Consider the following 25159-nt stretch of genomic DNA (forward strand, 5'->3'; position numbering starts at 1 on the left):
AGGAACATCATATAATATAATAATACCAGAACTTACCACCTTCAGCCTAATAATCAAGACAGCCCTATTAACCATTCTTTTTCTATGAATCCGAGCCTCATATCCACGATTTCGATATGACCAACTCATACATTTAGTATGAAAAAATTTTTTACCATTAACACTAGCACTTATCATATGACATATTTCATTTCCAATCGCCATAGCAAGCCTACCACCACTAACATAAACAAAAGGAAGAGTGCCTGAACTAAAGGGTTACTTTGATAGAGTAAATCATGAATGTTAAAATCATTCCCCTTCCTAGAGAAATAGGACTTGAACCTATACCTTAGAGATCAAAACCCTAAGTACTTCATTATACTATCCACTAAGTAAAGTCAGCTAAATAAGCTTTTGGGCCCATACCCCAACCATGTTGGTTAAAATCCTTCCTCTACTAATGAATCCATTTATCCTACTAATCCTTATCCTTAGCCTAATCATAGGAACCCTAATAACATTCACAATAACAAATTGATTATTAATCTGAATAGGCCTTGAAATTAATACCATAGCCATCATTCCATTAATAATTTATAAACACCACCCACGAGCAGTAGAAGCCTCCACCAAATACTTCATCACACAAGCCACAGCCTCTGCAATACTCCTATTTGGAGGAACCATCAATGCATGACTGACTGGACAATGAGAACTAACCCAAATAACAAACCAAACAACAACAATATTTATTACATTAGCCCTAGCCCTAAAACTAGGACTAGCACCAATACACTTCTGACTACCAGAAGTAATACAAGGAATTAATTTACCAACAGGTATAATTCTAGCAACATGACAAAAACTTGCACCATTAGCAATCCTATTTCAATTACACCAAACACTCAACCCACATTTATTAACAATTCTTGGATTAACATCAATCGTTGTAGGAGGATGAGGAGGACTAAACCAAACACAACTACGAAAAATCCTAGCCTATTCATCAATCGCACATCTAGGATGGATAATATCTATTTTACACTACATACCTAACCTCATAATATTAAATCTAATTATCTATTTGATTATAACCTCCTCCATATTCTTAATATTAATATATATTAACTCCACAAAAATTGAATCCATCGCACCATCTGGAATAAAAACACAACTAATCACACCAATTTTCCTTACCTCTCTCCTATCATTAGGAGGATTACCTCCCCTATCCGGCTTTATACCAAAATGATTAATTATTGAAGAATTAACTAAACAAAACATAATATTTACAACCACTATCATAACTTTAGCAACATTATTAAGCCTATTCTTCTACTTACGATTATGTTATATAATCACATTAACCATCTCCCCCAACCTAACTTTATCAACATCAACATGACAATCACCTACATCCAAACCAAACACATTACTAACTTTATCCACAATAATATCAATTATACTTCTACCATTAACCCCCATAATATTTATACTAACCCTATAATAAGAAGTTTAGGTTAACAAAACCAAAAGCCTTCAAAGCTTTAAATAAAAGTGAAACCCTCTTAACTTCTGATTTAAGATTTGCAAGACTTTATCTCACATCTTCTGAATGCAACCCAGACACTTTAATTAAGCTAAAACCTTACTAGATAGACAGGCCTCGATCCTATAAATTCTTAGTTAACAGCTAAGCGTTCAATCCTACGAACATCTATCCAGCTTCTCCCGCCGTAAGGGGCAAAGGCGGGAGAAGCCCCGGGAGATCTCTCTCCTTTTCACGATTTGCAATCGTCTGTAAACATTTATACTACAAGACTATTCTGATAAGAAGAGGATTTATACCTCTCTCTACGGAGCTACAATCCGCTGCTTTAAACTCGGCCATCTTACCTGTGGCAATTAATCGCTGATTATTCTCTACAAATCATAAAGATATTGGCACCCTATACTTGATCTTCGGTGCTTGAGCAGGAATAGTGGGAACTGGTTTGAGCCTATTAATTCGAACCGAATTGAGCCAACCAGGTACTTTACTGGGTGATGATCAAATCTATAATGTAATTGTTACTGCTCATGCCTTTGTTATAATCTTTTTTATGGTTATACCAATTATAATTGGTGGATTTGGCAACTGATTAACCCCACTAATAATTGGAGCCCCAGACATAGCTTTTCCACGATTAAATAATATAAGTTTCTGATTACTTCCCCCATCCTTTTTATTACTACTAGCTTCTGCAGGAGTAGAAGCCGGCGCTGGCACCGGCTGAACAGTTTATCCCCCTCTTGCTGGTAATCTCGCCCATGCAGGAGCATCAGTTGATTTAACAATTTTCTCATTACATTTAGCTGGAATTTCATCTATCTTAGCATCCATTAATTTTATTACCACAATTATTAATATAAAATCCCCATCAATTACACAATACCAAACACCCCTTTTCGTATGATCATTACTTGTAACCACAATTCTATTACTCTTATCTTTACCAGTCTTAGCAGCAGGTATTACTATATTATTAACAGACCGAAATCTTAATACAACCTTTTTTGATCCAGCAGGAGGTGGTGATCCAATCTTATATCAACATCTATTCTGATTTTTTGGCCACCCAGAAGTTTACATCTTAATTTTACCAGGATTTGGTATAATCTCACACGTAGTCGCTTACTATTCCGGAAAAAAAGAACCATTCGGTTATATAGGAATAGTTTGAGCAATAATAGCAATTGGACTACTTGGTTTTATTGTATGAGCCCATCATATATTTACCGCTGGAATAGACGTTGATACCCGTGCCTACTTTACTTCAGCCACCATAATCATTGCCATTCCCACTGGAGTTAAAGTATTTAGCTGATTAGCAACACTCCATGGAGGATCTATTAAATGAGAAACACCCCTTCTATGAGCATTAGGATTTATCTTCCTATTTACTATTGGTGGTTTAACAGGAATTGTTCTAGCTAATTCATCACTTGATATTGTTTTACATGATACATACTATGTTGTAGCACACTTTCATTACGTCCTATCAATAGGAGCGGTATTTGCAATTATAGCAGGATTCATTCACTGATTCCCCCTAATTTCCGGGTATACACTCAATTCAACCTGAACTAAAATACAATTTCTAGTAATATTTATTGGAGTAAACCTAACATTTTTCCCACAACATTTTCTTGGTTTAGCCGGAATACCACGTCGCTACTCAGATTATCCAGATGCTTATACCCTCTGAAATGTTGTATCATCCATCGGCTCAATAATTTCCCTAGTTGCCGTAATTATACTCCTATACATTTTATGAGAAGCATTCGCCTCAAAACGTGAAGTATTAACTATTGATTTACCACATACAAATGTAGAATGACTTCACGGCTGTCCACCACCTAATCATACCTTTGAAGAACCACCATTTGTTCAAATCCAACGTCCTATGTATTAATACAAGAAAGGAAGGAATTGAACCCCCATATATTGGTTTCAAGCCAATCACATCACCACTCTGTCACTTTCTTCAAGATTTTAGTATAATAGTAACACATTACCTTGTCAAGGTAAAACTGTGGGTTAAAACCCCACAAATCTTATAATGGCACACCCTTCACAATTAGGATTCCAAGACGCAGCATCTCCAGTAATAGAAGAACTCCTCCACTTCCACGACCACACATTAATAATCGTTTTCTTAATTAGCTCACTCGTTCTCTATATTATTTTAGCAATAGTATCTACCAAACTTACTAATAAATACATTTTAGACTCACAAGAAATTGAAATTGTATGAACAATTTTACCAGCAGTTATCCTAATCTTAATTGCCCTACCATCATTACGAATTTTATACTTAATAGACGAAATTAATGATCCACATATTACAATTAAAGCCCTAGGACATCAATGATATTGAAGCTACGAATATACAGATTATGAAAATTTAGAATTTGACTCATACATAATCCAAACAGAAGACCTTAACCCAGGTCAGTTCCGCCTCCTAGAAACGGATCACCGAATAGTAGTACCAATAGAATCCCCAATCCGAATACTCATCACTGCCGAAGATGTTTTACACTCATGAGCAGTACCCGCACTAGGAATTAAAATAGATGCAGTACCAGGACGTTTAAATCAAACTGCCTTCATTATTTCACGACCAGGTATTTTCTACGGACAATGTTCAGAAATCTGTGGCGCTAACCATACTTTCATACCAATTGTAGTTGAATCAGTCCCACTTGAACATTTCGAAAACTGATCTTCATTAATACTAGAAGAATCTTCATTAAGAAGCTAAAATAGGATTATAGCATTAGCCTTTTAAGCTAAATAATGGTGACCTCCTACCACCCTTAATGATATGCCACAATTAAACCCAAATCCATGGTTCTTAATCTTCTTATTTTCATGACTATTTTTCCTAACAATTATAACACAAAAAGTAATAAATCACCTATTTATTAAGTATCCTAAGCTTGAAAATACAAAAAAACCTAAACCAAAATCTTGATACTGACCATGACCCTAACCTTTTTTAACCAATTCTTAAGCCCCTCATTAATAGGAATTCCACTAATTGCCCTAGCAATTATAATTCCATGAATAACATTATTAAATTCATCAAATCGTTGAATTAATAACCGACTTATGACCTTACAAGAATGATTTATTAACCGATTTACATATCAATTAATACAACCTATTAATTTAAATGGACATAAATGAGCTATAATCCTTATAGCATTAATATTATTCTTAATTACAATAAATTTATTAGGACTTCTTCCATATACATTTACCCCAACAACACAACTATCATTAAATATAGCATTCGCTATCCCTTTATGATTAACCACAGTTCTAATTGGACTATTAAATCAACCAACCTCTTCACTAGCCCATTTACTTCCAGAAGGAACACCAACCTTACTAGTACCAATTCTAATTTTCATTGAAACAATTAGTTTATTTATCCGACCACTAGCACTAGGAGTCCGACTAACTGCAAACTTAACAGCTGGGCACCTGCTCATACAATTAATTGCAACTGCAGCATTCACATTGATTAATGTAATACCAACAGTAGCTTTACTAACATCACTAATTTTGTTCTTATTAACTATACTAGAAGTAGCCGTAGCAATAATCCAAGCTTACGTATTTGTACTCTTATTAAGCCTTTATTTACAAGAAAACATTTAATGGCACACCAAGCACATCCATATCATATAGTAGATCAAAGCCCATGACCATTAACAGGAGCTATAGCCGCATTACTAATAACATCTGGCCTAGCTATCTGATTTCACTTTCATAAACCATTATTATTAATTCTAGGATTTATCCTAATAATCTTAACCATAATCCAATGATGACGAGACGTAATCCGAGAAGGAACCTTCCAAGGCCACCACACCATACCAGTACAAAAAGGACTCCGCTATGGAATAATCCTATTTATTTTATCAGAAGTATTCTTCTTCCTAGGTTTCTTCTGAGCCTTTTATCACTCAAGCCTAGCACCAACTCCAGAATTAGGAGGATGTTGACCACCTACAGGCATTTATCCATTAAATCCATTTGACGTACCACTTTTAAATACTGCAGTTCTATTAGCATCAGGAGTAACAGTAACATGAGCTCACCATAGCATTATAGAAGGCAACCGAAAAGAAACAATTCAAGCCCTTACCTTAACCATCCTATTAGGTTTTTATTTTACCGCTCTTCAAGCAATAGAATACTACGAAGCTCCATTCTCCATCGCTGATGGTATTTATGGTACAACATTCTTTGTAGCCACAGGATTTCATGGCTTACATGTAATCATTGGTTCTACATTCCTAATAATTTGCCTTTTACGACAAATCCAATTCCACTTCACATCAAAACATCACTTCGGCTTTGAAGCCGCAGCATGATACTGACATTTCGTTGATGTAGTATGATTATTCCTTTACGTATCAATTTATTGATGAGGTTCATAACTTTTCTAGTATAAAGACTAGTACAAATGATTTCCAATCATTTAATCTTGGTTAAAATCCAAGGAAAAGTAATGAATCTCATCATATTTATTATCACTATAACGGCCCTCATTTCCCTAATTTTAGCTATTATCTCATTCCTTCTTCCAATACTAAAACCAAACAATGAAAAATTATCCCCATTTGAATGTGGCTTCGACCCATTAGGAAATGCACGCTTACCCTTTTCAATCCGATTCTTCCTTATCGCCATTCTATTCATATTATTTGACCTAGAAATTGCTCTACTTCTACCATTACCATGAGCAGATCAACTAAATAATCCCATTCTTACTATTATATGAACAACAATTATTATTATTTTACTTACCTTAGGATTAATTTATGAATGACTACAAGGAGGCTTAGAATGAGCAGAATAGATATTTAGTCTAATACCTAAGACACTCAATTTCGACTTGACAAATTATAGTGAAATCCTATAAATATCTTATGACACCCATCCATTTTATCCTTACTATAACATTTATAATCAGCCTAACAGGACTCACACTAAACCGATCACATTTACTATCAGCCCTTATTTGTTTGGAAGGTATAATATTATCGCTATATATCTCAATTGCTCTATGATCAATAATAATAAACTCATCAACATGATCACTCTCTCCAATAATTCTATTAACATTTTCAGCCTGTGAAGCTAGCTCAGGACTAGCTCTACTAGTAGCCTCAACCCGAACTCACGGATCAGATCAACTAAAAAACTTAAATCTACTACAATGTTAAAAATCCTTGTACCTACAATCATAATAATTCCAACCACATTCTTTATTAACAAAAAATGATTATGAACTATCTCCACTACCTATAGTTTTATAATCGCTACACTAAGTCTACTTTGACTTAAATGAAATAATGAAACCGCCTGACATTTCTCAAATAATTTCTTAGCCATCGACCCATTATCAATACCACTTTTAACAATAACCTGCTGACTCTTACCACTAATAATTTTAGCAAGCCAAAATCACCTAACAAAAGAACCCTTTACCCGCCAACGCACCTATATCACATTACTAATTTCCTTACAAATCTTTTTAATCATAACATTTAGTGCGACCGAACTAATTCTATTCTATATTATATTTGAAGCCACCTTAATCCCAACCATAATTATCATTACACGATGAGGAAACCAAACTGAACGATTAAACGCAGGTATCTACTTCCTATTTTATACACTCATTGGTTCTTTACCATTACTAATTGCCCTACTTATCCTACATAATGATTTAAATACTCTTTCAATATTTATATTACAAAACATACCATATAATTTAAAACCATCCTGATCAAACAAATTCTGATGACTAGCATGCATAATCGCCTTCCTAGTAAAAATACCCCTTTATGGAGTACATTTATGATTGCCAAAAGCCCACGTAGAAGCACCAATTGCAGGCTCAATAATTCTAGCAGCCATCCTATTAAAATTAGGAGGCTATGGAATAATACGGATTATCATTATATTAAACCCATTAACCAAAGAAATAATATACCCATTCCTTATCTTAGCCATCTGAGGAGTCATCATGACCAGTTCTATTTGTTTACGACAAACAGACTTAAAATCACTAATCGCATATTCATCAGTCAGCCATATAGGCTTAGTAGCAGCAGCAATCCTAATCCAAACACCATGAAGTTTCGCAGGAGCAATTACACTAATAATTGCCCACGGCCTTATCTCCTCAGCATTATTCTGCCTCTCTAACACCAACTATGAACGAACCCATACCCGAATCATAATTCTTACCCGTGGATTACAAATCATATTACCATTAATAGCAACCTCATGATTTTTAATTAACCTAGCTAACCTAGCCTTACCACCTAGCTTAAACTTAATAGGAGAATTATTTATTATTACCTCATTAATCAAATGATCAAACTGAACAATCATATTAACAGGAACCGGAGTATTATTAACAGCATCATATTCACTTTATATATTTCTAATAACACAACGTGGCCCTTTACCACAACATTTAACATTTATTAACCCAACATATACACGCGAACATCTACTAATTTATTTACACTTATTACCTTCCATATTAATCATTTTAAAACCAGAAATTATTATAGGATGAACATTCTGTAATTATAGTTTAAAAAAAACATTAGATTGTGGTTCTAAAAATAAAAGTGAAAATCTTTTTAATAACCAAGAGAGGTCCGGGACAAAAAGAACTGCTAACTCTTTTATCCATGGTTCAAATCCATGGCTCACTTAAACTTTTGAAAGATAATAGTAATCTATTGGTCTTAGGAATCAAAAACTCTTGGTGCAAATCCTAGCAAAAGTCATGAACCTTATTATAATAAACATAACATTCCTAACTATTATCTCACTCATATATCCAATTATTACATGTACTCTAATACCCAAACCCAACAATAATTGATCATATACAACAAAAATAGCTGTAAAAACCTCATTTTACATCAGCCTCATCCCATTACTAATTTTTCTAGACCAAGGACTAGAATCCGTCACAACCAATTGAAATTGAATTAATATTGGACCCCTAGATGTCAACTTAAGCTTTAAATTCGATATATACTCAATTATTTTCATACCAGTAGCCCTATATGTTACATGATCCATCTTTGAATTCTCATTATGATACATAAAATCAGACCCAAACCTAAACCAATTCTTAAAATACTTAATACTTTTTCTAATTACTATAATTATTCTAATTACAGCAAATAACCTATTTCAACTTTTCATTGGCTGGGAAGGAGTAGGCATTATATCCTTTTTATTAATTGGTTGATGATTTAGTCGAACAGACGCCAACACTGCCGCCTTACAAGCAGTAATCTATAACCGTATTGGAGATATTGGATTAATCTTCAGCATAACATGACTAGCAATTAATATAAATACATGAGAAATACAACAACTATTTTTTCTATCTAAAAATATAGACTTGACTATTCCATTACTAGGACTCGTCTTAGCTGCTACAGGGAAATCAGCACAATTTGGCTTACATCCTTGATTACCAGCAGCAATAGAAGGCCCAACACCAGTCTCTGCCCTACTACATTCAAGCACAATAGTTGTAGCAGGTATTTTTTTACTCATCCGATTAAATCCTCTAATTAATAATAACCAAATAATCTTAACAACCTGCCTATGTCTAGGCGCACTAACAACACTATTCACAGCCATATGCGCCCTAACCCAAAATGATATTAAAAAAATTATTGCTTTCTCTACATCAAGTCAATTAGGACTCATAATAGTTACTATTGGACTTAATCAACCTCAACTAGCCTTCCTACATATCTGTACCCATGCTTTCTTCAAAGCCATACTCTTCCTATGCTCAGGTTCCATAATTCATTCACTAAATGATGAACAAGATATCCGAAAAATAGGAGGAATACATAAAACCTTACCAATTACCTCCTCAGCCCTAACAATTGGATCACTAGCATTAACAGGCATACCCTTCTTATCAGGCTTCTTTTCAAAAGACACAATTATCGAAACAATAAACATATCATATCTCAACGCCTGAGCCCTAACCCTTACCCTCATAGCCACCTCTTTCACAGCCATTTATAGTCTACGACTAATTTTCCTCTCCTCTATAATATTTCCACGCTTCATAACACTTATACCAATCAATGAAAATGATATTATACTTACAAAATCCATTAAACGATTAGCTTATGGCAGCATAACTGCTGGCTTCATTATCATAAATAATATAAATCCAACAAAAACCCAAATCATAACCATACCCACCATCACTAAAATAGCAGCCTTATTAGTCTCAATTTTAGGATTACTCCTAGCAATAGAACTCATAAATATAAAAAAAATAGAATTAACACTTAACAAACAACCTTATAAATTCTCCAATATATTAGGATATTACCCACCAATTATACACCGCCTATTATCAAAAATTAATTTAACATGAGCACAAAACATCTCAACCCATGTAATAGACCTATCATGATATGAAAAAATTGGACCAAAAAGCCCACTTATTCAACAAATCCCAATAATTAAAATCATTAACGAACCACAACAAGGTTATATTAAAACATACCTAATAATCTTTATCCTAACAATTATAATAATTACTATTATATTTTATACCACACGAAGACTTCCCCAAGATAAACCACGAGTTAATTCCAATACAACAAATAAAGTTAATAATAATATTCACCCACCCAAAATCAATATATATCCACCATAAAAATAAAGTATACTTACACCAGTAAAATCACCACGAACTATATCCAAAACATGAACTTCCTCACTAAACCAACCAAAATCCCAATCACTAATTAAACCTTTACCACTAAAATAAACTAAAATTACATAAAATATTAAATAAACCATAACAGACCAATCAATCCATGTTTCTGGATAAGGCTCAGCTGCGAGCGCAGCTGAGTAAGCAAAAACTACCAACATGCCACCTAAATAAATTAAAAATAAAACTAAACTTAAAAAAGAACTACCAAAAATAACTAATAAACCACAACCAAAACCAGAAGAAATAACTAAACCCAAAGCAGCATAATAAGGAGATGGATTTGACGCCACCGCTATAAAACCAAAAATAAAACTTGCAATCACTACTAAAATTAAATAAGTCATATTAATCTTCACCTAGATTTTAACTAAGACCAATAATCTGAAAAACTATCGTTGTAATTCAACTATAAAGACTAATGACAATAATTAATCGAAAAAATCACCCATTATTAAAAATCATTAATAACGTATTAATTGATCTCCCCGCCCCCATTAACATCTCCTCCTGATGAAATTTTGGATCCTTACTAGGGCTATGTCTTATTTTACAAATCATAACAGGCCTATTCTTAGCAATACATTATACCCCAGACATCTCATCCGCATTCTCATCAATTGCCCATATTACCCGTGACGTAAACTATGGTTGAATAATTCGAAATATTCACGCTAACAGTGCCTCAATATTCTTCATCTGCATCTACTTACACACAGCCCGAGGATTTTATTACGGCTCATACCTAAATAAAGAAACATGAAATATTGGAGTAATACTATTAATATTACTCATAGCTACAGCCTTCATAGGTTATATCCTACCATGAGGACAAATATCTTTCTGAGGAGCTACAGTAATTACTAATCTCCTCTCTGCACTCCCATATATTGGAAATATATTAGTACAATGAGTCTGAGGTGGCTTTTCAGTAGATAACGCTACACTTACCCGATTCTTCGCATTCCACTTTATACTTCCATTTATTATAGCCGCAATAACTATAGTCCATATCTTATTCCTTCACGAAAAAGGATCAAACAACCCAACAGGACTAAATTCAGATATAGACAAAATCCCATTCCACCCTTACTATTCCTATAAAGATATATTAGGCTTCCTCATACTAATTCTTATAATTGTTACCCTAGCCCTATTTTCACCTAATTTTCTAAGTGATACAGAAAACTTTATCCCAGCCAACCCACTCGTAACTCCAACCCACATTAAACCAGAATGATATTTTTTATTTGCATATACAATTCTACGATCAATTCCTAATAAATTAGGGGGGGTACTAGCCCTAATCTTTTCAATCACCATCCTTATATTAATCCCGATAATACATACCTCAAAACAACGAAGCATAACATTCCGACCCCTCACCCAACTCATATTCTGATTACTAGTATCAAATACTATTATCTTAACATGAATCGGAGGACAACCAGTTGAACAACCATATATCATAATTGGCCAACTATCATCTATATTATACTTCATCCTATTCCTAATTATTATACCTATTACCGGATGACTAGAAAACAAAATACTAAAATTATAACCGTCCAGGTAGCCTAATTTAAAGGCATTGGTCTTGTAAACCAAAGACTGAAAGTGAAAATCTTTCCCAAGACTTACTCTCAATTTATTATAATAACACACCTAAAACTTCATTAATACAAAACATCATCAATTGATACGGAAAAACTCGTACCAATTGATGATTTACGTCACCCCCCACGACCATCTAATAACCTTTTTCAGGGGGAAAAGATTTAAACTCCTATCCTTGACACCCAAAGCCAAAATTTTAATTAAAATACCCCCTGAAAAAACGTAATATCTTATTAAAATCTTACCCTAATATTTAGAGTGTCGGGGGAAGAGAAGTAAATCCTAACCTTTAATAAAACACTACCCATTATTCAAAACATATCTCATAGTAAAGAACTATAAAACTCAAAACAAACTATAAAATAAGCACCCATCAATAATAGACTTCAAAACATTATCGGTTTTAAAAGAAACCTAAACAACCAAACCTTTAAAACCCAACCAAAACAAGATCAACCCATTAAACCCACCATTACTACTAATACTATAACATATCAGTATAATTCCTTTTCTCATAGGACAACCAACCGAATAACCACATATTAAAATTGTTCTCACCTATACTATTCTTCATCCCATTCCTAACTATTACACATTACCGAATGAAAAACAAATTATAACCGTCCAAATACCTAACACAAAGACTAATATTAAACCAAAAACAGACCTACTCTCAATTTATTATAATAACACACCTAAAACTTCATTAATACAAAACATCATCAATTGATACGGAAAAACTCGTACCAATTGATGATTTACGTCACCCCCCACGACCATCTAATAACCTTTTTTCAAGGGAAAAAAGATCCAAACTCCTATCCAAAACCAAAATCTTAATTAAAATACCCCCTGAAAAAACGTAATATCTTATTAAAATCTTACCCTAATATTTAGAGTGTCGGGGGAAGAGAAGTAAATCCTAACCTTTAATAAAACACTACCCATTATTCAAAACATATCTCATAGTAAAGAACTATAAACTCAAAACAAACTATAAAATAAGCACCCATCAATAATAGACTTCAAAACATTTATATCGGTTTTTAAAAGAAACCTAAACAACCAAACCTTTAAAACCCAACCAAAACAAGATCAACCCATTAAACCCACCATTACTACTAATACTATAACATATCAGTATAATTCCTTTTCTCATAGGACAACCAACCGAATAACCACATATTAAAATTGTTCTCACCTATACTATTCTTCATCCCATTCCTAACTATTACACATTACCGAATGAAAAACAAATTATAACCGTCCAAATACCTAACACAAAGACTAATATTAAACCAAAAACAGACCTACTCTCAATTTATTATAATAACACACCTAAAACTTCATTAATACAAAACATCATCAATTGATACGGAAAAACTCGTACCAATTGATGATTTACGTCACCCCCCACGACCATCTAATAACCTTTTTTCAAGGGAAAAAAGATCCAAACTCCTATCCAAAACCAAAATCTTAATTAAAATACCCCCTGAAAAAACGTAATATCTTATTAAAATCTTACCCTAATATTTAGAGTGTCGGGGGAAGAGAAGTAAATCCTAACCTTTAATAAAACACTACCCATTATTCAAAACATATCTCATAGTAAAGAACTATAAACTCAAAACAAACTATAAAATAAGCACCCATCAATAATAGACTTCAAAACATTTATATCGGTTTTTAAAAGAAACCTAAACAACCAAACCTTTAAAACCCAACCAAAACAAGATCAACCCATTAAACCCACCATTACTACTAATACTATAACATATCAGTATAATTCCTTTTCTCATAGGACAACCAACCGAATAACCACATATTAAAATTGTTCTCACCTATACTATTCTTCATCCCATTCCTAACTATTACACATTACCGAATGAAAAACAAATTATAACCGTCCAAATACCTAACACAAAGACTAATATTAAACCAAAAACAGACCTACTCTCAATTTATTATAATAACACACCTAAAACTTCATTAATACAAAACATCATCAATTGATACGGAAAAACTCGTACCAATTGATGATTTACGTCACCCCCCACGACCATCTAATAACCTTTTTTCAAGGGAAAAAAGATCCAAACTCCTATCCAAAACCAAAATCTTAATTAAAATACCCCCTGAAAAAACGTAATATCTTATTAAAATCTTACCCTAATATTTAGAGTGTCGGGGGAAGAGAAGTAAATCCTAACCTTTAATAAAACACTACCCATTATTCAAAACATATCTCATAGTAAAGAACTATAAACTCAAAACAAACTATAAAATAAGCACCCATCAATAATAGACTTCAAAACATTTATATCGGTTTTTAAAAGAAACCTAAACAACCAAACCTTTAAAACCCAACCAAAACAAGATCAACCCATTAAACCCACCATTACTACTAATACTATAACATATCAGTATAATTCCTTTTCTCATAGGACAACCAACCGAATAACCACATATTAAAATTGTTCTCACCTATACTATTCTTCATCCCATTCCTAACTATTACACATTACCGAATGAAAAACAAATTATAACCGTCCAAATACCTAACACAAAGACTAATATTAAACCAAAAACAGACCTACTCTCAATTTATTATAATAACACACCTAAAACTTCATTAATACAAAACATCATCAATTGATACGGAAAAACTCGTACCAATTGATGATTTACGTCACCCCCCACGACCATCTAATAACCTTTTTTCAAGGGAAAAAAGATCCAAACTCCTATCCAAAACCAAAATCTTAATTAAAATACCCCCTGAAAAAACGTAATATCTTATTAAAATCTTACCCTAATATTTAGAGTGTCGGGGGAAGAGAAGTAAATCCTAACCTTTAATAAAACACTACCCATTATTCAAAACATATCTCATAGTAAAGAACTATAAACTCAAAACAAACTATAAAATAAGCACCCATCAATAATAGACTTCAAAACATTTATATCGGTTTTTAAAAGAAACCTAAACAACCAAACCTTTAAAACCCAACCAAAACAAGATCAACCCATTAAACCCACCATTACTACTAATACTATAACATATCAGTATAATTCCTTTTCTCATAGGACAACCAACCGAATAACCACATATTAAAATTGTTCTCACCTATACTATTCTTCATCCCATTCCTAACTATTACACATTACCGAATGAAAAACAAATTATAACCGTCCAAATACCTAACACAAAGACTAATATTAAACCAAAAACAGACCTACTCTCAATTTATTATAATAACACACCTAAAACTTCATTAATACAAAACATCATCAATTGATACGGAAAAACTCGTACCAATTGATGATTTACGTCACCCCCCACGACCATCTAATAACCTTTTTCAGGGGGAAAAGATTTAAACTCCTATCCTTGACACCCAAAGCCAAAATTTTAATTAAAATACCCCCTGAAAAAACGTAATATCTTATTAAAATCTTACCCTAATATTTAGAGTGTCGGGGGAAGAGAAGTAAATCCTAACCTTTAATAAAACACTACCCATTATTCAAAACATATCTCATAGTAAAGAACTATAAAACTCAAAACAAACTATAAAATAAGCACCCATCAATAATAGACTTCAAAACATTATCGGTTTTAAAAGAAACCTAAACAACAAAACCCCAACCAAAACAAGACCGACTCATTGGGCCCTAATATTACTGCTAATACTACAATATATCAGTATGATTACAGCCAAAACACAAATTTTCCATTTTCCAGTCAGATCACACATTATGAAATTAGACATATATACATACTATGCTTAATAATCATTAATAGATTTTCCCCATCTTCATTACATACTATGTTTAATAATCATTAACAGATTTTCCCCATCTTCATTACATAATAACCTTAGACCTCATAATTATGATTTTCCAATATTTCATTACTTAAATTTATCACAATTACCTCATTATACTATTTACCATTAGATTAATACATACTATTTTAACTAATATAATCAGTATTTAACCAACGTTTAATGAGGGTTGGTAAGAAATCAACAATACCCTAATATAGATACCTTTGCACGGTTTGTGGTACGGTAATAGATTAATCCCCTATAATTGCTCAAATATTGGCATTTGGCACCCTTGTAAGGTATTACTCTCTTGTCGTATCAGGACTCCATCTCCACTAGTTCCCTTAATTGTCATTCTACTCTTAATCGTCTCAAGATTTCTAGCCCTCCCAGTCTTTTTTGGGGGGAATGAAGCAATAACAAACCCTCGAGGGTTGGTAACGACTCACTCAATTAAACTTGTGTTATCCTCGACATATCATGATTTAACCATTACTTATTAATTCATGGTTAATGATTGTCAAGTAAACTAAGAATGTACATCATAGGACAATAATTATAATTATATGAGATATTTAGGATGAATAAATCAACATGAATTTAAGAAAGAATTATTATTAATAATCATATTAATTCATCATATAATTTTTAATTAATGTTAAGAGCATTCATTTCTTTACCACATGGAAAGATTTATTGGACATAAATATATTATATAGGTGCCCCTGGTCTTAGAAACGAAAACGAAAAAAAAAAAAAAGAATAAAACATTTTTTTGGAAAAACCCCCCCTCCCCCCAATATACATGGTTATCCTCGAAAAACCCCTAAAACGAGGGCCGATGTATACTTTTGGGTTTAATGACAAAGTGTAAAATGCGTCATTGTATATAGTGTTACACATGCATGCTAGTGTAGCTTAATTTTAAAGCATGGCACTGAAGATGCTAAGATAAAATTTTAAAAACTTTCACAAGCACTGCAGTTTTGGTCCTAGACTCAGTATTAATTTTAACTCAATTTATACATGCAAGTTTCAGCAATCCAGTGAATACGCCCTAAACAGACTATTATTTGTTTAGATGCTGGTATCAGGCACATATATTGTATCATAGCCCATGACACCTCGCTCAGCCACACCCCCAAGGGTACTCAGCAGTAATAAATATTATATAATAAGCGAAAGCTTGAATTAGTTACAGTTATAAGGGTTGGTAAATCTCGTGCCAGCCACCGCGGTTATACGAGTAACCCATATTAATACTTTACGGCGTAAAGGGTGATTAAAAATTCTCAATTCATTCTAAAGTTAAGACTTTAATAAAGCTGTTATACGCACTTATAAATAAAAAAAATCATCAACGAAAGTGACTTTAACAAATTTGATACTTTGACCTCACGACAATTAAAACCCAAACTAGGATTAGATACCCTACTATGTTTAATTATAAATAAATAAGTATTTACTAACCTATTCGCCTGAGAACTATAAGCGCTAGCTTAAAACCCAAAGGACTTGGCGGTTCTTCAGATCCACCTAGAGGAGCCTGTTCTATAACCGATAATCCACGTTAAACCTCACCACTCCTTGCCTTTACCGCCTATATACCGCCGTCATCAGCTCACCCTATGAAGGAACAACAGTAAGCAAAATGAATAATATATTCAATACGTCAGGTCGAGGTGTAGCGAATGGAGTGGAAAGAAATGGGCTACATTTTCTATAAAGAAAAAACGGACAATAAATGAAAAATACTTAATAAGGTGGATTTAGCAGTAAAGATAAATAAGCACATTATCCTGAAGACGGCTCTGAAGAGTGCACACACCGCCCGTCACTCTCCTCAAACTTAAATCTAAACTTAAATAAAAAAAGAAAAAATATAAGAGGAGGCAAGTCGTAACATGGTAAGTGTACTGGAAAGTGCACTTGGAATAACCAAAATATAGCTAAAAATCAAAGCATCTCCCTTACACCGAGAAGATACTCGTGCAATCCGAGCTATTTTGAACCTTAAAACTAGCCTATTCACCATTAAAACTTTAACAATATTTAAATATTAAACTAAAACTTCTAACCTTTAACTAAAACATTTTAAATCTTTTCAGTATAGGCGATAGAACCAAAAATTAGAGCCATAGAAAAAGTACCGCAAGGGAAAGTTGAAAGAGAAATGAAATAATCTTAAAGTAATAAAAAGTAAAGATTAAACCTTGTACCTTTCGCATCATGATTTAGCCAGAATAAATAGGCAAAAAGACTTTTAGTTTATCCTCCCGAAACTATACGAGCTACTTCGGAGCAGCAAATAGTGCAAACCCTTCTCTGTTGCAAAAGAGTGGGAAGACTCCCAAGTAGAGGCAACAAACCTACCGAGTTTAGTGATAGCTGGTTACCCAAAAAAAGAACCTTAGTTCTGCATTAACTATTCATTAAATCATATAAGAAAAATCTTAAAAGACCTAATGTAATAATTAATAGTTATTTAAAAGAGGTACACCTCTTTTGAACAAAGAAACAACTTTATTAGGAGAATAAAGATCACATTAATAAAATTTAAATTAAATCAGTGGGCCTAAAAGCAGCCACCTGTCAAGCAAGCGTCACAGCTCCAAACTATTAACAAAATAAAATACTGATAATTAATCTAAATCCCCTTAATAATATTGGGTTATTTTATATTCAATAAAAGAAATTATGCTAAAATGAGTAATAAGAGGAATTAAACCTCTCCTAACACTAGTGTACACCAGACAGAATTAAATCACTGGTAATTAACCGCCACCAACTAGAGGTAATTATAAAATTAATAAATAACTAGAAATTCATATTATAAAATAAACGTTAATCCTACACCGGTGTGTTATATAGGAAAGATTAAAAGAAAATAAAGGAACTCGGCAAACACCTAACTCCGCCTGTTTACCAAAAACATCGCCTCTTGTGTTATAAATATAAGAGGTCCCGCCTGCCCTGTGAAACATTTAACGGCCGCGGTACCCTGACCGTGCAAAGGTAGCGTAATCACTTGTCTTTTAATTGAAGACCCGTATGAAAGGCATAACGAGAGTTTATCTGTCTCTATTTTCCAATCAATGAAATTAATCTCCACGTGCAGAAGCGAGGATATAACTATAAGACGAGAAGACCCTATGGAGCTTAAAATAATTAAATTAATAAGTAACCCACTAATATCCATGGACTTAATAAATAACTTAATATAATTTAACATTTTTGGTTGGGGCGACCAAGGGGTACAAAAAAACCCCCTAATCGATTAAGTATTCAATACTTAAAAAATAGAATTACCATTCTAATTTACAGAACATCTGACGACACATGACCCAAGACCTATTCTTGATCAATGAACCAAGTTACCCTAGGGATAACAGCGCAATCTTTTCTAAGAGTCCATATCGACGAAAAGGTTTACGACCTCGATGTTGGATCAGGACATCCTAATGGTGCAACCGCTATTAAGGGTTCGTTTGTTCAACGATTAATAGTCCTACGTGATCTGAGTTCAGACCGGAGCAATCCAGGTCAGTTTCTATCTATAATAATATTTTCCCCAGTACGAAAGGACCGAGAAAATGAAGCCAATGCTTAAAGCATGCTTCCCTTCCACTTATTGAAAAAAACTCAAATAAGTAATAAAGATTATATATTAATCAAAAATAATGATTAGTTAGGGTGGCAGAGACTGGTAATTGCAAAGGACCTAAGCTCCTTCATCCAGAGGTTCAAATCCTCTTCCTAACTATGTTAAACTACGTATTTATCCACATTATTAATCCATTAATATACATTATCCCAGTACTTTTAGCTACAGCCTTCTTAACACTACTAGAACGAAAAGTATTAGGCTATATACAACTACGTAAAGGACCTAACATCATTGGACCTTATGGCATTTTACAACCCATTGCAGACGGCCTAAAATTATTTACAAAAGAACCAATTATACCATCTTTCTCCTCACAAACACTCTTCCTACTAGCCCCAACCATAGCACTAACACTTGCCCTTTTAATATGAATACCATTACCAATACCACACGCAATCATAAACATCAATTTAGGTTTATTATTTATCCTAGCAATCTCAAGCCTAACAGTATATACAATCCTAGCCTCAGGCTGAGCTTCAAACTCAAAATATGCTCTAATAGGAGCACTACGCGCTGTAGCACAAACCATCTCATATGAAATCACATTAGGCCTAATTCTACTGTCCCTTATTATCATAACAGGAGGCTTTACCCTACATACATTTAATTTAACTCAAGAAAGTACCTGATTAATTCTACCAACCTGACCATTAGCCATAATATGATATATCTCAACATTAGCAGAAACTAACCGAGCTCCTTTCGACCTTACTGAAGGTGAATCAGAACTAGTCTCAGGCTTCAACATTGAATACGCTGCAGGACCATTCGCCTTATTCTTCCTAGCAGAATACTCAAACATTTTAATAATAAATACATTATCAATTATCCTATTTATAGGAACATCATATAATATAATAATACCAGAACTTACCACCTTCAGCCTAATAATCAAGACAGCCCTATTAACCATTCTTTTTCTATGAATCCGAGCCTCATATCCACGATTTCGATATGACCAACTCATACATTTAGTATGAAAAAATTTTTTACCATTAACACTAGCACTTATCATATGACATATTTCATTTCCAATCGCCATAGCAAGCCTACCACCACTAACATAAACAAAAGGAAGAGTGCCTGAACTAAAGGGTTACTTTGATAGAGTAAATCATGAATGTTAAAATCATTCCCCTTCCTAGAGAAATAGGACTTGAACCTATACCTTAGAGATCAAAACCCTAAGTACTTCATTATACTATCCACTAAGTAAAGTCAGCTAAATAAGCTTTTGGGCCCATACCCCAACCATGTTGGTTAAAATCCTTCCTCTACTAATGAATCCATTTATCCTACTAATCCTTATCCTTAGCCTAATCATAGGAACCCTAATAACATTCACAATAACAAATTGATTATTAATCTGAATAGGCCTTGAAATTAATACCATAGCCATCATTCCATTAATAATTTATAAACACCACCCACGAGCAGTAGAAGCCTCCACCAAATACTTCATCACACAAGCCACAGCCTCTGCAATACTCCTATTTGGAGGAACCATCAATGCATGACTGACTGGACAATGAGAACTAACCCAAATAACAAACCAAACAACAACAATATTTATTACATTAGCCCTAGCCCTAAAACTAGGACTAGCACCAATACACTTCTGACTACCAGAAGTAATACAAGGAATTAATTTACCAACAGGTATAATTCTAGCAACATGACAAAAACTTGCACCATTAGCAATCCTATTTCAATTACACCAAACACTCAACCCACATTTATTAACAATTCTTGGATTAACATCAATCGTTGTAGGAGGATGAGGAGGACTAAACCAAACACAACTACGAAAAATCCTAGCCTATTCATCAATCGCACATCTAGGATGGATAATATCTATTTTACACTACATACCTAACCTCATAATATTAAATCTAATTATCTATTTGATTATAACCTCCTCCATATTCTTAATATTAATATATATTAACTCCACAAAAATTGAATCCATCGCACCATCTGGAATAAAAACACAACTAATCACACCAATTTTCCTTACCTCTCTCCTATCATTAGGAGGATTACCTCCCCTATCCGGCTTTATACCAAAATGATTAATTATTGAAGAATTAACTAAACAAAACATAATATTTACAACCACTATCATAACTTTAGCAACATTATTAAGCCTATTCTTCTACTTACGATTATGTTATATAATCACATTAACCATCTCCCCCAACCTAACTTTATCAACATCAACATGACAATCACCTACATCCAAACCAAACACATTACTAACTTTATCCACAATAATATCAATTATACTTCTACCATTAACCCCCATAATATTTATACTAACCCTATAATAAGAAGTTTAGGTTAACAAAACCAAAAGCCTTCAAAGCTTTAAATAAAAGTGAAACCCTCTTAACTTCTGATTTAAGATTTGCAAGACTTTATCTCACATCTTCTGAATGCAACCCAGACACTTTAATTAAGCTAAAACCTTACTAGATAGACAGGCCTCGATCCTATAAATTCTTAGTTAACAGCTAAGCGTTCAATCCTACGAACATCTATCCAGCTTCTCCCGCCGTAAGGGGCAAAGGCGGGAGAAGCCCCGGGAGATCTCTCTCCTTTTCACGATTTGCAATCGTCTGTAAACATTTATACTACAAGACTATTCTGATAAGAAGAGGATTTATACCTCTCTCTACGGAGCTACAATCCGCTGCTTTAAACTCGGCCATCTTACCTGTGGCAATTAATCGCTGATTATTCTCTACAAATCATAAAGATATTGGCACCCTATACTTGATCTTCGGTGCTTGAGCAGGAATAGTGGGAACTGGTTTGAGCCTATTAATTCGAACCGAATTGAGCCAACCAGGTACTTTACTGGGTGATGATCAAATCTATAATGTAATTGTTACTGCTCATGCCTTTGTTATAATCTTTTTTATGGTTATACCAATTATAATTGGTGGATTTGGCAACTGATTAACCCCACTAATAATTGGAGCCCCAGACATAGCTTTTCCACGATTAAATAATATAAGTTTCTGATTACTTCCCCCATCCTTTTTATTACTACTAGCTTCTGCAGGAGTAGAAGCCGGCGCTGGCACCGGCTGAACAGTTTATCCCCCTCTTGCTGGTAATCTCGCCCATGCAGGAGCATCAGTTGATTTAACAATTTTCTCATTACATTTAGCTGGAATTTCATCTATCTTAGCATCCATTAATTTTATTACCACAATTATTAATATAAAATCCCCATCAATTACACAATACCAAACACCCCTTTTCGTATGATCATTACTTGTAACCACAATTCTATTACTCTTATCTTTACCAGTCTTAGCAGCAGGTATTACTATATTATTAACAGACCGAAATCTTAATACAACCTTTTTTGATCCAGCAGGAGGTGGTGATCCAATCTTATATCAACATCTATTCTGATTTTTTGGCCACCCAGAAGTTTACATCTTAATTTTACCAGGATTTGGTATAATCTCACACGTAGTCGCTTACTATTCCGGAAAAAAAGAACCATTCGGTTATATAGGAATAGTTTGAGCAATAATAGCAATTGGACTACTTGGTTTTATTGTATGAGCCCATCATATATTTACCGCTGGAATAGACGTTGATACCCGTGCCTACTTTACTTCAGCCACCATAATCATTGCCATTCCCACTGGAGTTAAAGTATTTAGCTGATTAGCAACACTCCATGGAGGATCTATTAAATGAGAAACACCCCTTCTATGAGCATTAGGATTTATCTTCCTATTTACTATTGGTGGTTTAACAGGAATTGTTCTAGCTAATTCATCACTTGATATTGTTTTACATGATACATACTATGTTGTAGCACACTTTCATTACGTCCTATCAATAGGAGCGGTATTTGCAATTATAGCAGGATTCATTCACTGATTCCCCCTAATTTCCGGGTATACACTCAATTCAACCTGAACTAAAATACAATTTCTAGTAATATTTATTGGAGTAAACCTAACATTTTTCCCACAACATTTTCTTGGTTTAGCCGGAATACCACGTCGCTACTCAGATTATCCAGATGCTTATACCCTCTGAAATGTTGTATCATCCATCGGCTCAATAATTTCCCTAGTTGCCGTAATTATACTCCTATACATTTTATGAGAAGCATTCGCCTCAAAACGTGAAGTATTAACTATTGATTTACCACATACAAATGTAGAATGACTTCACGGCTGTCCACCACCTAATCATACCTTTGAAGAACCACCATTTGTTCAAATCCAACGTCCTATGTATTAATACAAGAAAGGAAGGAATTGAACCCCCATATATTGGTTTCAAGCCAATCACATCACCACTCTGTCACTTTCTTCAAGATTTTAGTATAATAGTAACACATTACCTTGTCAAGGTAAAACTGTGGGTTAAAACCCCACAAATCTTATAATGGCACACCCTTCACAATTAGGATTCCAAGACGCAGCATCTCCAGTAATAGAAGAACTCCTCCACTTCCACGACCACACATTAATAATCGTTTTCTTAATTAGCTCACTCGTTCTCTATATTATTTTAGCAATAGTATCTACCAAACTTACTAATAAATACATTTTAGACTCACAAGAAATTGAAATTGTATGAACAATTTTACCAGCAGTTATCCTAATCTTAATTGCCCTACCATCATTACGAATTTTATACTTAATAGACGAAATTAATGATCCACATATTACAATTAAAGCCCTAGGACATCAATGATATTGAAGCTACGAATATACAGATTATGAAAATTTAGAATTTGACTCATACATAATCCAAACAGAAGACCTTAACCCAGGTCAGTTCCGCCTCCTAGAAACGGATCACCGAATAGTAGTACCAATAGAATCCCCAATCCGAATACTCATCACTGCCGAAGATGTTTTACACTCATGAGCAGTACCCGCACTAGGAATTAAAATAGATGCAGTACCAGGACGTTTAAATCAAACTGCCTTCATTATTTCACGACCAGGTATTTTCTACGGACAATGTTCAGAAATCTGTGGCGCTAACCATACTTTCATACCAATTGTAGTTGAATCAGTCCCACTTGAACATTTCGAAAACTGATCTTCATTAATACTAGAAGAATCTTCATTAAGAAGCTAAAATAGGATTATAGCATTAGCCTTTTAAGCTAAATAATGGTGACCTCCTACCACCCTTAATGATATGCCACAATTAAACCCAAATCCATGGTTCTTAATCTTCTTATTTTCATGACTATTTTTCCTAACAATTATAACACAAAAAGTAATAAATCACCTATTTATTAAGTATCCTAAGCTTGAAAATACAAAAAAACCTAAACCAAAATCTTGATACTGACCATGACCCTAACCTTTTTTAACCAATTCTTAAGCCCCTCATTAATAGGAATTCCACTAATTGCCCTAGCAATTATAATTCCATGAATAACATTATTAAATTCATCAAATCGTTGAATTAATAACCGACTTATGACCTTACAAGAATGATTTATTAACCGATTTACATATCAATTAATACAACCTATTAATTTAAATGGACATAAATGAGCTATAATCCTTATAGCATTAATATTATTCTTAATTACAATAAATTTATTAGGACTTCTTCCATATACATTTACCCCAACAACACAACTATCATTAAATATAGCATTCGCTATCCCTTTATGATTAACCACAGTTCTAATTGGACTATTAAAT

At 33.6% G+C, this 25159-nt stretch overlaps 2 pseudogenes; both read left to right on the forward strand.

Annotated features, from left to right (window-relative positions):
- Positions 1 to 442: 442 nt before the first annotated feature.
- Positions 443 to 3513, forward strand: LOC138751228 (NADH-ubiquinone oxidoreductase chain 2-like; annotated as a pseudogene).
- A 17218-nt stretch (positions 3514 to 20731) lies between these two features.
- LOC138751225 (NADH-ubiquinone oxidoreductase chain 2-like) lies at positions 20732 to 23802 on the forward strand (annotated as a pseudogene).
- The last annotated feature ends 1357 nt before the right edge of the window (positions 23803 to 25159 follow it).

The sequence above is a fragment of the Narcine bancroftii genome, unplaced genomic scaffold (genome assembly GCF_036971445.1).
Source record: "Narcine bancroftii isolate sNarBan1 unplaced genomic scaffold, sNarBan1.hap1 Scaffold_88, whole genome shotgun sequence".
Classification (NCBI taxonomy): Eukaryota; Metazoa; Chordata; class Chondrichthyes; order Torpediniformes; family Narcinidae; genus Narcine; species Narcine bancroftii.